Source organism: Cornus florida, unplaced genomic scaffold, assembly GCF_030987335.1.
Source record: "Cornus florida cultivar Cherokee Brave unplaced genomic scaffold, ASM3098733v1 CherokeeBrave_3.0.0_Hap2_Chr11, whole genome shotgun sequence".
NCBI lineage: Eukaryota > Viridiplantae > Streptophyta > Magnoliopsida > Cornales > Cornaceae > Cornus > Cornus florida.
Window position 1 is genome coordinate 51,240,884 of NW_026775581.1, and position 20,499 is coordinate 51,261,382.

Below are 20,499 nucleotides of genomic sequence, written 5' to 3' on the forward strand. Positions count from 1 at the left end.
AACAATAATGCCAAAACTCACAAATTATAATTTCTTAAATAAATATCATTACCAAATTTAAATGAAAAACCATTAACATAAAGTTTTTGAAATAAAATCAAATTATGGGAAATTGAATAAACATAAAAATTTTAAAATAATTTAAATAAAATCCATTGTGTAACATTAAACATAGTGTCACAATGGTTTCAACAAAACTTTTTCCCAATTATCATAAATAAGAAATTCTTATTTGAATTTGTGGTTTAGGCCATAAAAAATTCTTGCATATATTGGAAATATAAATATTAGTACTTAAGTCAACCTATCATGTATTAAAAAGAATTTCAACGAGTAATTCGCAATATACAAAAGCCAAAAGCGTACTTTTCTTTTTCGAATTATTCTTTATATGTCATGTAATCTTTCTAAAAGTATTCAATACATTAATAATACTTTTTCATTATTACATTACTTTCTTTTAGTAGATTGACCTAAATCTTTTAATTTTGGGTGTTGTTCACTTATTGCCTTTTCTGACTTATTCCCAAATTTCTTTCTAACTTCTTGAGTCGTCAGATGAACATAATGATTACCTTGCTACTTAAGTTTTGTCTCCTCATAAATTAACATAATGGTCAATTAAATCACTTTCTACTTATCTTAATAGTGTTAATTCGAAATGACCCATACCAAGTAAACAAAAATTGAGATAAATTGAATAAGAAAATTCTTATCTACAATTATCTATAAGGTTCTCAATTTGGTAGCAACATTAGTCATCCTAAGAACATACCCATACATGGTAAAAGTACCAACAAAAATGCATAGTAGTGATATCAATTAATAATTTTCATTTTAAATATTTATTTACAATACGAAAACATTCTTATAATCAAATATTCCTTAGCACTATAACTATGAGGAATAATTATTCGCATAACCATAATGCTTAATCTGTTCGATCTCTCCCAAGCTTTATAGAGAATCTTTTCTTCCTCACTGTTTTTATCAGTAATAATAGTAAGTTTCTCAATTTAAAATGCTAAATCAAGATTTAACACATCTAAATTTTGAACTCAACTTACTCATTCCATTACGAGAAGTTAGTCATATTGAGAATCAGAACAGAAGTAACATGCGCATTAAGGGATGCAATAAAACAAACATAATAAGATAAAATCTTAACAACAATAATGCTTTGAGTTAACAACACGTATGTATAACTTAAAAATATAAATACAATGTATAACTATAGTACCCCTTTGGGTGGCAACTATAAAATACTAATAATGATGCTTACATGTATTTATATGTATACTTTTATTGGTGATGCATTATTTAATTAAACAAATAAGTTACCTTTAGATATCCTATATTTACCTAATTAAAAAATACATACAACCCCTTAATTTTTATTTAATCACTTGAAAATCAATTCCCTTTGAGGAATTATTTCTCATAATTAAAAAAAGTCAATATTCATGAATATCACAAAAATTATAAGCATCCTAATTCATGAAATATTTTAATTATGTTTACTACTAAAATTAATATTCATCAACTATTATGGTTAGGCCACTTTGGTAACTACCAACCTTTACATAATATGAATATTAAATTAGATAGTAACTAATTTATGATTAATTATGTCTATTACAAAAATTAATATTCATCAATCATTATGATTGGACCACTTTAGTAGCTACCAATCTTCACATAATATGAATATTAAATTAGACAGTAATTAATTCATCATTAAGTTATATTTACTACTAAAATCAATATTCATCAACCATTATGGTTAGGTCACTTTGGTAGCTACTAACCCACATATAATATGAATATTAAATTAACTAGTAATTAATTAATTATTAATTTACCCATTTAACATTATACACACATACTCATAATTGTTGATTAAAGTTTAAGCAACTTCGATCTCAAAAACTTAATAGTCCGAAATTTCATAGAAAATATCTTTTTATTTTATATACATAATAAAATATATTATTTTATTTTCGAACTTAAAGATCATAATTGAATCAATTTAAAATTGATTCTACAATATGTATGTATGTTTGGGTACGAAATAATAAGTTATTTACATGTCTAATTTATTAGATTAAATTTCTAAACTCACAAATTATTCTAGAAATTCAAATTCCTAAAATAAATAAATCAATACATATATTTTATGTATTCAATAACTTTAATTTTAATTTATTTTAAATTAAAATCAGAATCTTCAAATCATTGGACAAATACTTATAACAATAATTTAAACCTCTTTAATAAAATAAATAAATACACAAACTTTATGTATTTATTAATTTTTAAATAATAATAATAATGAGTCTTTCTAATCCTTTCACAACTTACTGTTTCTATAAAACAATAGCAAGACAAATGCTATTATTATTATTATTTTTTTAATTCAATGTTCTTTATTAGTCATGCACGAAAATCAGTAACCTAAAGCATTGAAGTTGTTTATCTTACACACATTATGCATACAATTGTACTATTACACATATGTAAATTATGTATCAGTAACCAACTTTCATAATTCAATTTTGGCTCAGAAATTGAGGTACCTAAACCCAAAAACCACACGGACTGATCTAAACATACGATTCTAAAAGAATGGATTATACAATCATTTAATTTTAAAATTATACATATTATTTATGCAACTTTAATGAAAAATAATGAGTTCATAAACCGTTAGCTCTGATACCACATGTAAACTATAATAATTCGTGTTAAGCCATTAATCACAAATTTACATGAATCCCATATCTTAGAACTTCATGATTTTCACATATCTATAATGCATAAATAAATACTAGTTAGATATAAATACCTCGATTCACGATATTAATTCTTGTTGAGATTAAGTCCAACGTCCAGATCCTTTGGCCACGAATTAATCTGCAACTCTGATCAACAGGCAAAGGTGGAAGCTGGTTTCTCTCTCTTGGCCTTTTGCACACATAAAACTTTTTCGTGTTGTTTCATTAATTGTACATAATTGATGGAGTATATGCACTTTTATAAAGGCAGAGAGAGGACCAGTTTTCCTTATAGTAACATAATTATACTTTTCATCAAAGTAAGGAATAAGAAAGGAAAACACTTCTCCAATAAGTAATTACCAAAAAGGTAATTATAAGTTGACCAAAAATAAATAATATTAATTGATATCTATTTACTTACCCACCAAGTAATATGTCACATGTCCAAATCATGTGGGCCACAATTAAATAAATAATCTTACAGTGACTGCCAAATATGGGACAAAAAGTTAGGGAAGGTTTTGGGAAGACAAAAGTGGTGGCTTCAAATGGCATGAAGAAGGTGAAGGAGGGCTCCTCTTTGGGCTTTCAGTGGACCAAAGAGAAGTGTCATAAGACCCCCCAGAAGCACTGATCACACACACACACATATATATAATAGATCAATCCCATCGAATAATATAGAGATCTCACTCTATATGTGTCTTCTATAGTAATCTGTAATAGTATTTATGCTTTTTGTAAAATTTCATGATCTGATCACTAGTTGTTGATTCTGTCATATTTATTCATTTGTTCAGGTAAGATATAACTTCCCTAGATTTCTATATGAGATGTATGATTGATTTTATTTTTTGTAAAAAGTTTCTGAGCCTATCTTTTGGGGATGAAGTCCTCGTTGTAGTTTCTTGGTCAAATATTTGATTTAAATATACTACACACAAATGGTAACAAGTGATTTGTGAGGTACACACAATTTTTTTTTTGTCTGAAAATTAAAATAGATAACAAATAATTAATATTATTAAATATTTTTGAAAAAATATAAAAATATTTGTGGCTTTTCTTTTACGATAAATAATTAATTTCCCTATAATTCAATATGTTAGAAATTTAGTGAAATTTCTTTTCACTTGATAGGGATCACTGCAAGCTTTTCAAACAGATTGATAAGGATCATATATTAATAGCACATAATGTGGAATCGTAATAAAATTCCATTAAACACCACACAAAATTTTCAATTTAGTTTTCCTCTAATATCACAATTATTTGAATACTTTTGTCAAATTTCAAAAGTAAAAACGGTGTAAAACTTGTGTTTAGAAATTTCAAGCACCCATTATCATACATATTGGTTGAAAAATAAATCCAATAACGGATACCAACTTATGGTTATATATTTAATATTAATGAAAGCATGTGCATTCCAGTCATGTGATTTTTTACAAGCAAGAAACACATGCAATCATGCAACTCACTCACATTGAGCTTTTTTTTCAAAAAAACGAAAAATTGTCTTAAAAAGGAAAAAAGAAAAAAAAAAACAGAAAGAAGAAGATCGAAGAAGTTAGAAACAAAAATTTGGGTAACTTTTGTATGAAGCACCTAAATATTTAATTTTAGTGTGAAGTTCTAGCCATCATGCATCGGGCTTTAGAGAAGGATTTTGCGTTGGTAACTTACTAACTGGCGGATCTAGGGGTGCGGCCCACCCCAATTTTTTTTTCACTACTATATATCCTAATTTAGCCCAGCCCCCCAAAAAAAGTTTATTAGTACTATTAGCCCACCTAAACAAGCCCAACCCAAGTCAGCTAACACCCCAAAGCCAAACAAGCCCTAGTCTGGCAGTGTGATAAGAAATCAGAATTTGCAAACCTAAAACCAGGGCCCTTGGGCCTCAGATTTTAGAGGGCCTCATGAAAAAAAAAGAAAAAAAAGAAAAAAAAAAAGAGAATATAAGTTAGGGCAAGTTTGTCAGACGACACAATCTGCTTCGACACTCCGCAGGACGCAGCCTCCGCTATCTCCTCAGGCTCAGGTGACACCGTGATAAGGTATGTTCATCCTCTCTCTCTCTCCTCTCTTCTCTCTTCTCTCTTCTCTCTCCTTTTGCATGAATCGATCTTTTTTTTTTTTTGTTTCCTCTCCCCAAGTCCACTCCGATCTCACAACAGCAGCAACCATACCCCTCTTCCTCATAATTTTTTGCATTTTCATATTCAATCCTACGAAAATTAAGGATCCCTTCTAGTGGGCTGAGGACCTGAGGTAATAATTAACTTTTTCGATCTCTAAATTATGCTCATACTTAAAAGTGCCAAATTAAGGGTTTTTTTTTTTTTAAAAAAAATTTAAAATTTTATTTTTATATGAAGATACATACCACCATCATTGATATTATTTGAAGTTGGCTCAGCTAGAATTTCAGTTAATAATACTGTCAAAGGCTCAAAGCACTTGCCATCAGAATGTACAAACACATGGAAATCAAGAGCAGGCCTTAACAAAACAAAAGTTAATGGTTTTTTTCTATTAATTTGCACAGGTCTTCTGTAGCAATGATCAATCAATCACTGCTACTAAAGTTGACTCCTCATCCTAAAATCAAGAAAGGGGGTAGTTGGCTTCCAAAAAAAAAAAACACAAAAACAAAGCTCCAGTGAAAACTCCTCAAATTTGGAGTATTTGAATATTTGATTTTTTCATTCTATTTTTATTGATAAATGCTTAATTACTTATATCTAGTGTAATTTGCTAGGAGGAATAATAGCAATTTTGTTTGATTTATGTATTTTTAATTTATTTTATTAGGTTAAAAATAACAATGGCTCAACATCAACCTTCAAACAAGAAAGTAAAAAGAATGTCTATTCTCTCATTCTATCAAAAGAGAAGCCAAATGAGTGAGGATGATCAATCGAAAATGGATATACCTAGTGCATCTAACATTGTCAATGATCTTGATTCACAACCTCCCGCCCTACCTCAAGTTATTGAACCCAAGCAACCTCACTCCACTTCTATTGAAAGAGATTCCGGGCTACGTATTCAAATACATGAATACCCGGTGAATCAAAGGGATGGGATTAGACGAGCTTATATCAATTTAGGGCCTTATCAACCTGAACTTTCCAATTATCCTAAATCTTGGAATGGAAAGTAGAATCGGCGATTTAAGTATGAATGGTTCAAACATTTTCCTTGGCTAGAGTATTTTCCTTCAAAAGATAAAGCATATTGTTTTCGATGCTTTCTCTTTGAAGAGAGAAATGCAATGATGAGTCGTTCTTTACTTATTGATGGTTGATATTACAATTGGAAGAGAGTTAATGATGGAGATAATTGTGTATTCTTGAAACACATGGGACTTCAATCTTCACCGCATAGAAAATGCGCCATGCTTTATGGAAATTTAAAGAAATCAGCACAACATATTGAGTCTATTATCAACGAATTTGAGTCTTGAAAGACTCGTCGAGCATAACTTAGATAGATATTTTGTAATTTTTGAATTCAAATATTTATTTAGATTATGTTATAAAACTTTTTTTGCTTAAGAAATTGTGTTATTAAATTTATGTTTAATATTTGCTCACCCCATTGACAATTCCAGGATCCGCCCTTGCATACACCCGACGACATAGTAGCAGCAACACTAATTGGAAAATCGAACCCACCGATCCGGTGAGAAACATGCCTCCTTAGTCATCAGGTATCAAACTCCTACTCTCCCCTACCGATTTCTTGTTGTTTATGTGTTTCTATATTACACACACATATATAAATATATATATATGCATATATATATATATAACCTTTAAATTTTTCTCTCTGTCCTAATAATAATTATAATATAGGTTACTTTTCTGAAAGAAGAGAGTTGCTGGGAATGGGTGGAGTAGGCAAAAAAATATAGGTATGTTTTTTTTGAGATATTATTATACTTGTTTGATTAGATGCTCTATTTTGTACTTTAAGGATGTGACATTAATTATTAATTGCTTTTTCTCATTCATTCTAAAATATTTATGTTCACTCTAGACTTTTTCTTTATTTCTTTCTCCTCTTCTTCTTTCTTCTCTACATTTACTCATGGTGACAAATTACATTTAATTTAGCGAAAATATATATATATATTTTTTTTGGGGGGGGGGGGGGGGATATACTCCCCTTTTGAGCGCAATTTAATGAAAGTAACTTATCAATATATATATTTGAGTCATTTTTTGGAAGTCAGACAAAATTTTGGTTTTAAAATGTCTTTTTTTTTTTTTTTTCAAAGGTTTTATTTCTTCAAAATTGGAAACACCCAGCTCCAGTAATCATTATACATCAGTCCTTATGCACTAGTACATATTTTGGTAGTAATCACCATGGACTAGTACATCCAACTTATGCACTTGTGCATGGACTTCGAATTGAAAAATCCAATTGAACTTGGATATCAGATGTATTCTAATGATTTTTTTTTTTTTTTTGACTCTTTTCCTATCAGATTTAACTCTGAAAAATGTCTACGAACACATGATTTTCATATTGAAGGATGCTTTTAAAAGATGTTCAAGCTTTATGCTTACTTGTGTGTCTTGAGAGAGAGACTATGATTGTTTACTCCTAAGCTGTTTTTGCACACAATTGCAGTGTTAGTTTTTGTAGATTAGGAACAAGTGTCGGAGAATAATCAATGGAAATTTTTTTTCCCATGATTATAAAAATTGAAGTATTCTAAAGGGCTTAAAAATCGTTGTACACTTTTTCATACAATAAATTGGTTTCCATTAAGATAGCATAGTATAGTCTTCATTGTTTTTCTCGTTTGGTTTTTTACATTACAAATTTATGTTATTTTATTTTTCAAAAAAAAAAAGAAAAGAAAAAACGTATGTTTACTTGCATCCTTCGTAAATTGATTAATTTAATAATTAAAATTCAAATTGAGAGACATGCATGTTTAGCCCTTCTACATTATTTCACAGAGAATCCTTATGTTAATTCTATCTGCTGCAAATTGTGCTACTTTCATTTGGTTTAGTGTTTGTTGCTCTAGATATCGAGCAATATTTTATTGCTTAAAAATAGTTTTAAAAAAAATATTTGATTTTTTAGAGCTAGGATGAGCCGATTCCTTGATTCGATAGATGAAAAGGAAATTCTTTTGGGGAGGGTGGTCTTGTCTTCTCAGGAAGGAAAAGAGTGTCACTGCATCACCAACAAGCTTGAATGTAGCAAGCATTTGCTTCTGAATCTCCGTGCATTCAACCATGCGAAGATGACGCTCTATATCATTCTTGTATTCTTGTACTGATGAGCTACTTTCACATTGGTGGAGCCTAAGAACTTAGGTGGGCTCCCCTTTATGAAAGAACTTCTGGCCTTCTCCCAATTATTAGTCTGAACCACTGGTAATGGTATAAGTGTCTGTTGAACACGTGGCTGATTTTGAAGTGCAGCTGCTACAGCCTGAGCAATGATGTTAGCTATCTGAGGAGGATACTCTGGATCCCTATCCTGATTGTGGTCATGATCATGAGGTTCCTGATACTACTGCTCCTCCTCATGAACTATAGGCAACTGTTCCTCCTCCTCGTGGAACAAAGGTGTATGTTGCTCTACTGCAACTTGCTGACGTCGTAGGAAATTCTGACACTTAGGCTCCACCTTCCTTAGCTACCTTTTCTTGCGAATCTGTTCCATTTCCCATCTTCCTACGACTTTAACCATTCGGTTAACACAGTAAGATGGAAATCAGTACGCAGTTTAATGGACCGTAAAAGAATACAATGAACCCTGATACTTAAGCTCTAAATAAACAAATATGCTACGCAGAAGTCGATATACAAAAGATCCCTAGAGACACTTGAACATGGAGTGCTCTGATACCAGTTGTGATATTCCCTAATTTCAAAGCCATAGGTTGATCAAGTCCATATCCAAAACCAAGGATATCAAAACAATTAGTTAATAAATGAACACAGAATATAAAAGGATAAATAAAGAAAAATAAATGTTGAAAGAAAAACTAAAATAATAATTAAATCCTCAATGAATAAAATCCAATAAATAATAAATATCTCTGATACCATTAATCCTCTGAAATACATTTCGATCCATACCATGTGAACCCCTAATAAAATCCCAACTAAAATGAATAACTGTCTAAAACTTAATACTAAAATATAAATAGAATCTTACGTAAATAACTAAAAGAGTGATGATAATTGGTCTCTGCTCTGCACGAACACAAGCTAAGTCTGGAATTGACGATGACCTGAAAAATAAATAGAGACACACCCACAAACAAATTCTTTCTGCTACATCCCAAACAGAGACCTAATGAACGAATACATCCTAGTCAACACATGCAATAGCTACATATTCGGTATACGTATATAAATACACACTAAAGACTGTCACTGGACTATAGGGAACCCTCTATATCCAGCTATGCATCCTAGGGGCAATACATCATTCCTAACCATCGAGAACTCAAGCTCATATCATAGTACATACTACATACATATATATAGAGCCTTATCCTAACAATGGCATATCCATGTTCGTCATCCATATCATGACAATGGCAAAATCCATGTCCGTCATCCTTTGACAATGGCATGACAAGGAATGAGTCTAAACTTATAAGCCAGCTCACCCTTAATATACAACTATATCTTGACAATGATGTATAAATCCGAAACCATATCTTGATAATGGTTCACACACAATCAAATGAATAACAAATCAAGTATAAGATCATAATATACTGTATTTCATAACATACTGTATTTCATAACATACTGTAATGACATGTCTTAATCTTTCTTGTGATTTGTATTTTAAGTGTATATATATATATATATTCATTGTGATTTGTATTTGTATTTAAATTTCTGTTTCTGATATTTTATATTTATTTATTATTATTATTATTTTTTCAGAAGAAGAAGCATGACATAATTAAAAACTACTTCAAAAATTATGTTTTTAATCTTAGGGTCGTCGCCGAGTGGTGTCGAATATGGAAGAACTTCTCTAACCAACAGTATATCACCCACTGATATTTTCCGGTATGCATATATTACTTACAATTTTATTTTACTTTTAAATATTTCAGAGATTTTTTAAAAATTTTATTTTATTAAATTCAATTGATTTATCATTATTTTGAAACAGTGACATCTGTAATGGTTTGAAGCTTCTGTTTAACGGACGTTGCCAAGGAGACCTTCTCGAATGTGCGTCGTCACACGAGTAGAGAAAGGAGAAGGATGAGAGTATGGGAAGATACTAATGGCCACACAAGGGTTTGATCGTAGAAGTATACTTTTAAACATATTTTAGAAGATGCTAAATCTTTTTTTATTTAGAAGTATAGTTTTGAACAGATCCTAATTTTTTTTTTTTTTTTGAATCTTCATTTATTTATTTTTTTTGTCCACTAGATATTACTCCTGCTCAGGTGGTTGAACTAGCTATTAATATCCTTATGGTGGGAGTGATAGGTCGGGATTTATTTTTGTTTCTCAACCGACTGAATTGGTAGCTTTCACTGACTCAGCGAACAGTAAGTACAATGGGTTACATTTATTGTTTTTCTAATAATGTTCATTTATATATTTTATCTTCTTCTCATTGTTTTTTTTTTTTTTTTTTTGATGATAAGACACTACCTCAAATACAAATGGGTTCTTGATGACCTTTATTTTTGGGATGATGAAGATAGATCATAGAAGTTGTTTCATGAGGTAAGTCTGGCACCTACACCAACTTGATGAAACTTCCTTTAAAGCTATAAGAGACCTTTTACGTACCCCAATATTTCCATCCCACATATCTGGACGGGTGGAAAAATCTGCTAAAACAAAACACAACATTAATATACTGATGCAGGACAGTTGGTTGAAGGTTTTGGAACTCGTTTGAACCGTCAAAAGGTCCAAAGGGTGGGCTGCTTAGTTTTTATCGGATGATTTTGAGGAATCTTTTTTTTTAACTCGGAAAGAGTCCAGTTTTATCAGAAACTGCCCAACTCGCAGATATCGGCAGCGTAGAGTGTCGTTTGGCATAATTCAATCATTTAAGGCTTGGTAATGGCGTTTTTTTCCAATTTTGAATATTTTAGGATTTTCTAGAAGACTGTAATTAAGTTTCTTTCCTTATTTTTACAAAATATTTAGAGCAAGTTTGTTTTTGAGCAGTTTCTTTGCATTGCTAATTTCCTTATGTTTTTAAGATTTTCTTTATGCTGTTACGATTTTTATTTATAAATACATGTACCGTAGAGCAGATCATTCATTTAACTATTAATATATTATCAGATTCCTTTGCGAATTCGTTCATTTGTGAACAATCTATCGGTTCCGCTTACGTCATATACAAAAATGGCTATGAGCACTACAACAAGGGTGCCAACAAGAAAGAAAATGAATTAAAAAGTATTTTTTTTTTTAACAAATTTAATAGTGTGTATATATATATATATATATATATATAGATGTATATATGTATAGTATTTTTTTTAAACTTAATTATTGGCAAGTCAGTGATGTGGCTTATAGCAAGAAAATGAATAAACTCTAAAATTCTCTTGTGCTGAGCTAAGAGACGTTTTGACTTCTTACTTGTGGGATAGAGGTATTGGGGTGTATGGTCAAAAGCTCGGCGGTTTTAATGTATACAGGCTATGAAGCACCGACACCCCTCCCAGGTCTTGTACCAATGTCGGATGCATGTCCGAGGCTCGGACACGTGTCCGACACTTCTGTGAAGTGTCCAGAAATTATTTTTTATTGGATACGGGGTGGACACGGCTGGGACACGCAGAGGACACGTACCAGATACGACGAGGTATATTTTGTAATTTTTTTTTTAAGAAAAATGGGGTACCTAATGTAATTTTAGAAGTTTAACTCTTTTGATTCTTTTGTCTGTGATTCTGAACTTCTACTTTTATTAAATTTTATGATTGCATTATGTTTATTTTTTTATTTGATACATTTATCTTAGTACTGGAATTAAATAAACTTTTAAACCGTAGTAACAAAAACAAAGAGAAATCAGAAAACTTTATTTGTGGATGCGTGCAAAATGTAAAGGGTTAAGTATAAAAAAAAAACCTTGATATAGGGTTTGTGTAGAATTAGTCTTTACTTTTTAAAAATGTGCATGTTAGTCCATAAAATTCAAAAAAGGTGCAAATAAGCCCTTTTGACCACCTTTTGACAAAAATTAAATATGAAAATTCTATTTTACCCTTTTGATTTCATTTTACCCCTCACCTTTGAGAATTATGGACTGAACCCATCTCATCCTCGTTATTTTGACTTAGATACCAGCAACTCTTTAAGAGTGGAAACTGAAACACACACACCCCCCATGGTGGGGAGGAAGTGGGAGGAGGCGGCGGCAATGGTGGGGCGGAGGTGGCACCGGTAATTTTGGGAATTTTGTTTTTGTTCTTTTTTTTTAAAATAGTGCTACAGTGTGTGTAGCAGGGGACTATTTGGTTTCGATTTTTATTATATCCAGTTTTAGGTTTCCTTGGTTTAGCTTATCCCAATTTTATACAAATTGAGGTTTATTTTATTCTTGTCCCAAACAAACATAATTTTACACAAATTGGACAAAAGTGTCATTTTACATCGCCAATATTTATAGTTAGTAATTTATTTAATTGAAGTGAGGGTATTATTATCATTTTATACCACACAGGGACTTATCAAATTTTTTTTTTTTATACCACACAGGGACTTATTTACACCAAGTTGATAGTATAGGGGGGTTTTATACCACACAGGACCTTTTGCACGATATCGATAGTAGAGGAGGATTTTTTGCATTTAACCCAAATATAAACTGTAAAGTTGTTGATAACTTTACTTTGTTCTTAATTAATTGAATTATTTATTTTATTGCAATATTTTTTTGGGGGAGGTTAGATTTATGGTATTGTGGATTTTGAATATATATATATATATATATATATATATATATATATATATAATTTTATAGGCGTATCCCCGTCGTGTCCGTGTCCTATTTTTTTGAAATTTGGCGTGTTGCCGTATTCGTTTCGTGTCGTACCTATATCCGTGTCCGTGCTTCATAGTATATAAGTAACACTATATCATTATCTTCTCATAATATTAGTTGGATGTCCTGTAACAAATAATTTTATTTATTATTGCAGTGTAAGGTGAGGGAGGGAAGAACTATTATGCTATTAAGGTTCTGAATAGCTCAAAGGATTACTAATCGTGATATTTTGTACAAAACTTTTGTCTGGTCTGCATTAGTAAGCTCCATCAACTCTTCTATCACATTGTTGCTCCGTCAACTCTTCTCATAATATAAGTATGAATGGTTCAAACATTTTCCTTGGCTAGGGTATTCTCTTTCAAAAGATAAAGCATATTGTTTTCTATGCTTTCTCTTTGAAGAGAGAAATACAACGATGAGTCGTTCTTTACTTATTGATGGTGGATATTACAATTAGAAGAGAGTTAATGATGGAGATAATTGTGTATTCTTGAAACACATGAGACTTCAATCTTCACCACATAGAAAATGCACCATGCTTTATGGAAATTTAAAGAAATTGGCGCAACATATCTATTATCAACGAATTTGAGCCTTTAAAGAGTCGTCAAACACAACTTAGATAGATAATTTGTAATCTTTGAATTCAAATATTTATCTAGATTATGTTATAAAACTTTTTTTAGGTAAGAAATTGTGTTATTAAATTTATATTTAATATTGGACCACCTCATTGACAATTCCAGGATCCGCCCTTGCATACACCCGACGACATAGCAGCGGCAACACTAATCAGAAAATCGAACCCACTGACCGGGAGAGAAACATGCCTCCTCAGTCGTCAAGTATCAAACTCCTACTCTACCCTGCTGATTTCTTCTTGTTTATGTTTCTATATTACACACACATATATATAAATATATATATAACTTTTAAAATTCTCTCTCTTTTGTCCTAATAATATAGGTTACTTTTATGAAAGAAGAGAGTTGATGGGAATGGGTGGAGTAGGGAAAAAAATATAGGTATGTTTTTTTTTTTTTTTAAGATATTATTATACTTGTTTGATTAAATGCTCTATTTTGTACATTAAGGATGTGACATTAATTATTTTTTTGTTTTTTCTCATTCATTCTAAAATATTTATGTTCACTCCTGGCATTTTCTTTATTTCTTTCTCCTCTTCTTCTATCTTCTCTAGATTCACTCATGGTGACAAATTACATCAAATTTAACTCTGACAAAAGCCTATGAACACATGATTTTCATATTGAAGGATGCTTTTAAAAAATGTTCAAGCTTTATGCTTGCTTGTTTGTCTTGGGAGAGAGTATGATTTTATACTCCTAAGCTATTTTTGCACACAATTGCAGTGTTAGTTTTTGTAGATTAGGATCAAGTGTCAGAATAATCAATGCATTTTTTTTTAAAGGGGTTAAAAATCATTGTACACTTTTTCAGACAATAAATTGGTTTCCATTAAGATAGCATAGTATAGTCTTCATTGTTTTTCTCGTTTGGTTTTTCACATTACAAATTTATGTTATGTTATTTTTCAAAAAAAAAAAGAAGGTATGTTTACTTACATCCTTCGTAAATTGATTAATTTAATAATTAAAATTCAAATTGAGAGACATGTTTGCCCCTTATATGTTATATCACAAAGAATCCTTTATGTTAATTCTATCAGCTGCAAATTGTGCAACTTTCATTTGGTTTAGTGCTTGTTGCTCTAGATATCGAGCAATATTTTATTGCTTAAAAATAGTTTTAAAAAAAATATTTGATTTCTTAGAGCTAGGATGAGCCGATTCCTTGATTCGATAGATGAAAAGGAAATTCTTTTGGGGAGGGTGGTCTTATCTTCTCAGGAAGAAAAAGAGTATCACCACTGAAGTGCATCACCAACAAGCTCGAGTGTAACAAGCATTTGCTTCTGAACCTCTGTGCACTCAACCATGTGAAGATGACGCTTTATGTCCTTCTATTGATGAGTTATTTTCACATCGGTGGAGCCTGAGAACTCAGGCGGGCTCCCCTTTATGAAAGAACTTCTAGCATTCTCCTAATTATTAGTCTGGACCACTGGTAATGGTACAGGTGCCTTTTGAACATGTGGCTGCTTCTGAAGTGCAGCTGCTATGCTTGCTGCTACAACCTGAGCAATGATGTCAGCTATCTGAGGACGATACTCTGGATCCCTGTCCTGATTGTGATCCTGAGGTTCCTGATATTGCTGATCCTCCTTATGAACTATAGGCAACTGTTCCTCCTCCTCGTGGAACAAAGGTGTATGCTGCACTACTGCAGCTTGCTGACATCGTAGGAAATTCTGACGCTTAGGCTCCACCTTCCTTAGCTGCCTTTCCTTGCGAATCTGCTCCATTTCCCATCTTCTTTCGACGTTAACCATTTTGTTAACACAGTAAGATGGAAATCAATACGCAATTTAACGGACTGTAAAAGAATACAATGAACCCTGATACTTAGGCTCTAAACAAACGAATACGCTACGCAGAAGTCGATATACGAAAGATCCCTAGAAACACTTGAACCTAGAGCCCTCTGATACCAAATGTGAAATCCCCTAATTTCAAAGCCATGGGTTGATCAAGTCCATGTCCAAAATCAGGGAATATCAAAACAATTAGATAATAAACGAACACAGAATACAAAAGAATAAGTAAAGAATATATAAATGCTGAAAGGAAAATTAAAATAATAATTAAATAATTAAATCCTCAATGAATAAAATCCAATAAATAATAAGTATTTCTGATACCATTAATCATCCAAAATACAACTCGGGAATCCATACCATGTGGACCCTTAATAAAATCCCAACTAAAATGAATAACTGTCTAGAACTGAATACTAAAACATAAATAGAATCTTACTTAAATAATCGAAAAAGTGATGATAATTGGTTTTTGCTCTGCACGAACACAAGCTAAGTCTGGAATTGACGATGACCTGAAAAATAAATATTGGGTCACACCTACAAACAAGATCTTTCTACTACATCTCAAACAGAGACTTAATGATAGTTAACTCATGTAATAGCTACATAGTCGGTATACATATATAAATACACACTAAAGACTATCACTGTACTATAGGGCGAAACACACAACCCTTTATATCCAGCTATGCATCCCAGGGCAATATAACATTCCTAACAATCGATCCTGGAAACTCAAGCTCATATCATAGTACATAAATATATATAGCCATATCCTAACAATTGCAAAATCCATGTCCATCATGCATATTCTGACAATGGCATGACAAGGAACGAATCTAAACTTATTAGCCAGCTCACCCTTAATATACAACTATATCCTGACAATGGTGTATAAATTCGAAACCATATCCTGATAATGGTTCACACACAATCAAATAAATAACAGATCAAGTATAAGATCATCATAACATACTGTAATGATATGTCTTAATCTTTCTTGTGATTTGTATTTTTAGTTTGTGTGTGTATATATATATATATATTCATTGTGATTTGTATTTGTATTTAAATTTCTGTTTCTAATATTTTATTTTTATTTTTATTTTATTTTATTTCTAGAGGAAGCATGACAGAATTAGAAAATTATGTTCTTAGTCTTAGGGTCGTCGCTGAGTGGTGTCGAATAAGGAAGAACTTCTTTAACCAACTGTATATCACCGACTGATTATTTTGAGATTTCACTTCTACCCTATGACAAAAAGGACGCGGAAACTAACCAAGTAAACGCAGAAAATGATCTTTGTATTGACGGAAGGATATTCGTACAAACTCTTGTAAAACAATTTGATAAACTCAAAACTTAATGAAATTCACAGCTAATATAGAAAGAAGAAGAAGACAAAGAGTTGGTTTGATTTCATTGATTTAAGATTCAGTGACATTTTCCGGTATGCATATGTTACTTACAATTTTATTTTACTTTTTAATTTTTCAAAGATTTTTTTAAAATTTTATTTTATCAAATTCAATTGATTTATCATTATTTTGAAACAATGACATCTGTAATGGTTTAAAGTTTCTGTTTAACTTGGGACGTTACCTTCTCAAATGTACCGTCGTTATACGAGTAGAGAAAGGAGGAGGAGGAGAGCATGGCAAGATACTAATGGTCACACAAGGGTTTGATCGTAGAAGTATACTTTTGAACAAATCTTAATTGATGCTGAATCTTCTTTTATTTAATCGTAGAAGTATAATTTTGAACATATCCCAACCAAAAAAAAGAAAAAACAATGGGTTATCCAAGACATTAACACCTTGTGGCTGAATTAGAGATTACTCCTGCTCAAGTGGCTGAATTAGCTATCCAAGACATTAACACCTTGTGGCGGCTTATGGTGGGAGTGATAGGTCGGGATTTATTTTTGTTTCTCAACCGACTGAATTGGTAGCTTTCACCAACTCAGCAAACAGTAAGAACAATGAGTTACATTTATTGTTTTTCTAATAATGTTCATTTATATATTTTATCTTCTTCTCACCATTTTTTATTTTTTATTTTTTATGACAAGACACTACCTAGAATACAAATGGGTTCTTGATGACCCTTATTGGGATGATGAGGATAGATCATAGAAGCTGTTTCATGAGGAAAGTCTGGCACCTACACCAACTTGATGAAACTACCTTTAAAGCTATTTAAGAGACCCTTTACGTACCCTAGTATTTCCATCCCACATATTTGGACGGGTGGAAAAATCTACTGAAACAAAACACAATATTAATATACTGATGCAAGACAGTTAGCTGAAGATTTTGGAACCCGTTTGGACCGTCAAAAGGTCAAACGGGCGGGTTGATCAGTTTTTAACGGATGATTTCGAGAAATCCGTTTTTAACCCGGAAAGAGTCCAGTTTTATCAGAAACTCCACAACTCGCTGATATCGGTCTTTTGGCCGAATTCAATCATTTAAGGCTCGGAAATGGCGTTTTCCCAATTTTGAATATTTCGGGATTTTCGTTAGAAGACTAAACGGATTCGATTTGCTTTCTTTTTTGGTATTTAGTACTTTTTAGTAATTAGGTTTCTTTTATTATTTTTACTGAATATTCCGAGCAAGTTTGTTTTTGAGCAGTTTTCTTGCACTGTTAGTTTTCTTACGTTTTTTGGATTTTCTTTATGTTGTTAGGGTTTTTATTTATAAATACATATACTGCAGAACAGATCATTCATCCAATTATTAATATATTATCATATTCCCCTACGAATTCTTTTTTCTTTCTTGTGGATTCAAGGTACCACCTTATGGATTCAAGGTGCCCTCGTTCCTTTGTGAACAATCTATCGCTTCTACTTACGTTATATACAGAGATGGCTACAAGCACTACAACAAAGGTGCTGGCAAGAAAGAAAATGAATTAAAAAGTAATTTTTTTTAACAAATCTAATAGTGTGTATATAATATATATATATATATGTATACTATTTTTTTAACTTAAATTATTGGCAAGTCAGCGATATGGCTTATAGCAAGAAAATGAATAAACTCTAAAATTCCCTTGGGCTAAGCTAATAGACGTTTTGACTTTTTACTTGTGGGATAGATGTATTGGGGTGTATTCGGTGGTTTTAATGTAGACAAATAGCACTATATCATTAGCTTCCCATAATATTAGTTGGATTATTTCCCTTAACAAATAATTTTATTTTATTTTTGCAATGTAAGGTGAAGGAGGGAAAAACTGTTATGCTATTAAGTTTCTGAATAGCTCGAAGGACTACTAGCCGTGATATTTTGTACAAAACTTTTGTCTGGTCTGCATTAGTAAGCTCCGTCAACTCTTCTATCACATTGTTGATTAGACTAATTTTGTAATACTAACATATACTGCACTAATTTTGTAATACTAACTTATACTGCTCTAGTGATTGGTCATGAATCTGGTCCATGTATTTTGTAGTACACAAATACACACATATATTGCACTGCATGTGTCACGCCCCAAAATCTTAAATACATGAACTCCTGTCTTGTATTAAAGTCTGGCATAACTTTCATTATAGAACCACAACATTACAAAAAAAAAAATAAATCAAATAAAGAGGTAGATTCAACCACCCTCTAATTATTAAATTGATACAACCATAGTATTAAACAACCTTGTCAAAAATAATCCACGATAATTGGACCTAAATGAACTAACTCAAAAGAAAATATCGCCATTCTTATTACAATGCGAAAATTAACTAAACCAAAAAAATACATAAAGCTGGCCAAAATCCATCATCATCATGTGATTTCATCACGTTCCTACTCAACGTGTACCTGAAATGTGATAATAGGGTGAGCTCACAAGCTCAGCAATAAATGCTAAACACAATCATCGTTCAGCAAATTAACCTCACATTGTATTCTTATATATATAAGCAGCTCAAATAAGTGCATTAATCAGATATGTAAATCCCACTTAATTATAAACCCAATAAATATCTATTATTTATTATTTAATAAATCCACATATCTCGCATGAGCCCCTGGCTCCCGTTCAATAAAGTGGTGTGAATCGTATAGTCCCTGACTACCAAAAACACACGTGTGGCTGGATTGTACGTCTACTCCCAGATGATCCCTGATCACGTTCACACAATAAGGGCTCATTAGACCCATGGCCATAACAAAAGGGTAGTGCACTCCCAAATAGGTAGGTCCCTGACCATACCCAAAAGTCATCACTAAGTCAGTCCTGGACTACTCCTCCGACTAATCCAATCATATCCCATGCTTATATATTACACTGAAAATATATAATGATATGTTTATATATACATTAAACAATTAAAAAAAAAAAAATTCCACCACATGATTTGAGAAGCTAGAAATATACCATAATTTATAATATTATTTAACTACTACTTTGCACAATTCCTAATATTTTAAAATAACTATTGAACCTTATTTTACACTATTTCCAGTAACTCAACCAAAGCCTAACAATAGCTTGCTCGTGGGTTTGCTTGCACATACTGGCCCATTTCATTCTCAAGACTGAATTCATTTTCTTAAGTCTCTAACCAATAACCAATCATCCTCTCAAACTTTACAAGAAGACAAAACCAATTCTAGTCAACCCACAGTTTGTACTATAGCTATCAATTATGACTCATGAACCATCTAACACATAAAGAGAAAATCAATTCTTACAAGTTGTACAACAACCACTAATAGAACTTCAGCTACTCCATGACTATTATATTATAAGTTCTGGAACTCTTACCAGACCAATTTGTTTACATCTCATGACATGCGGCTAACCCATGGTACATTAATTATTTAGAAAAAAAAATGAATCTTATGCTCCAAATTGTGCCCTTGTTCACGAATAAAACTATTGTCCTTTGTCCGATCACCACACTGTATCATATTTGTCCACAACTGTGGTTGCTTTATCCATACATGACTGTCAGGAAAACAATATATATATATATATATATATATATATATACACACACACACACACACACACACACACACACACACCCACACACACGCGTATACAAATCCATATACTATTTTAATTCCCTACTACCTTAACAAACCAATAAATAAAATTATTTTACAGTTTCTATGATCCAGACTTTAAAAATTAATTCAGTCAGTTCATACATGTATAAAGTTATATAAAAATATTCCAGATTAGATCCTTCTATCCCA

At 31.6% G+C, this 20,499-nt stretch overlaps 1 long non-coding RNA gene across 1 annotated transcript; it reads left to right on the forward strand.

The window, feature by feature from the left end:
* Positions 1–4,693: 4,693 nt before the first annotated feature.
* Positions 4,694–20,258, forward strand: LOC132287158 (uncharacterized). The gene is made up of 12 exons (XR_009472940.1): positions 4,694–4,837; positions 6,397–6,495; positions 6,641–6,699; positions 9,778–9,850; positions 9,957–10,101; positions 10,226–10,347; positions 10,447–11,630; positions 12,112–12,214; positions 12,973–13,077; positions 13,568–13,666; positions 13,788–13,846; positions 18,514–20,258. It is a non-coding gene; the product is annotated as an uncharacterized LOC132287158 (long non-coding RNA).
* The last annotated feature ends 241 nt before the right edge of the window (positions 20,259–20,499 follow it).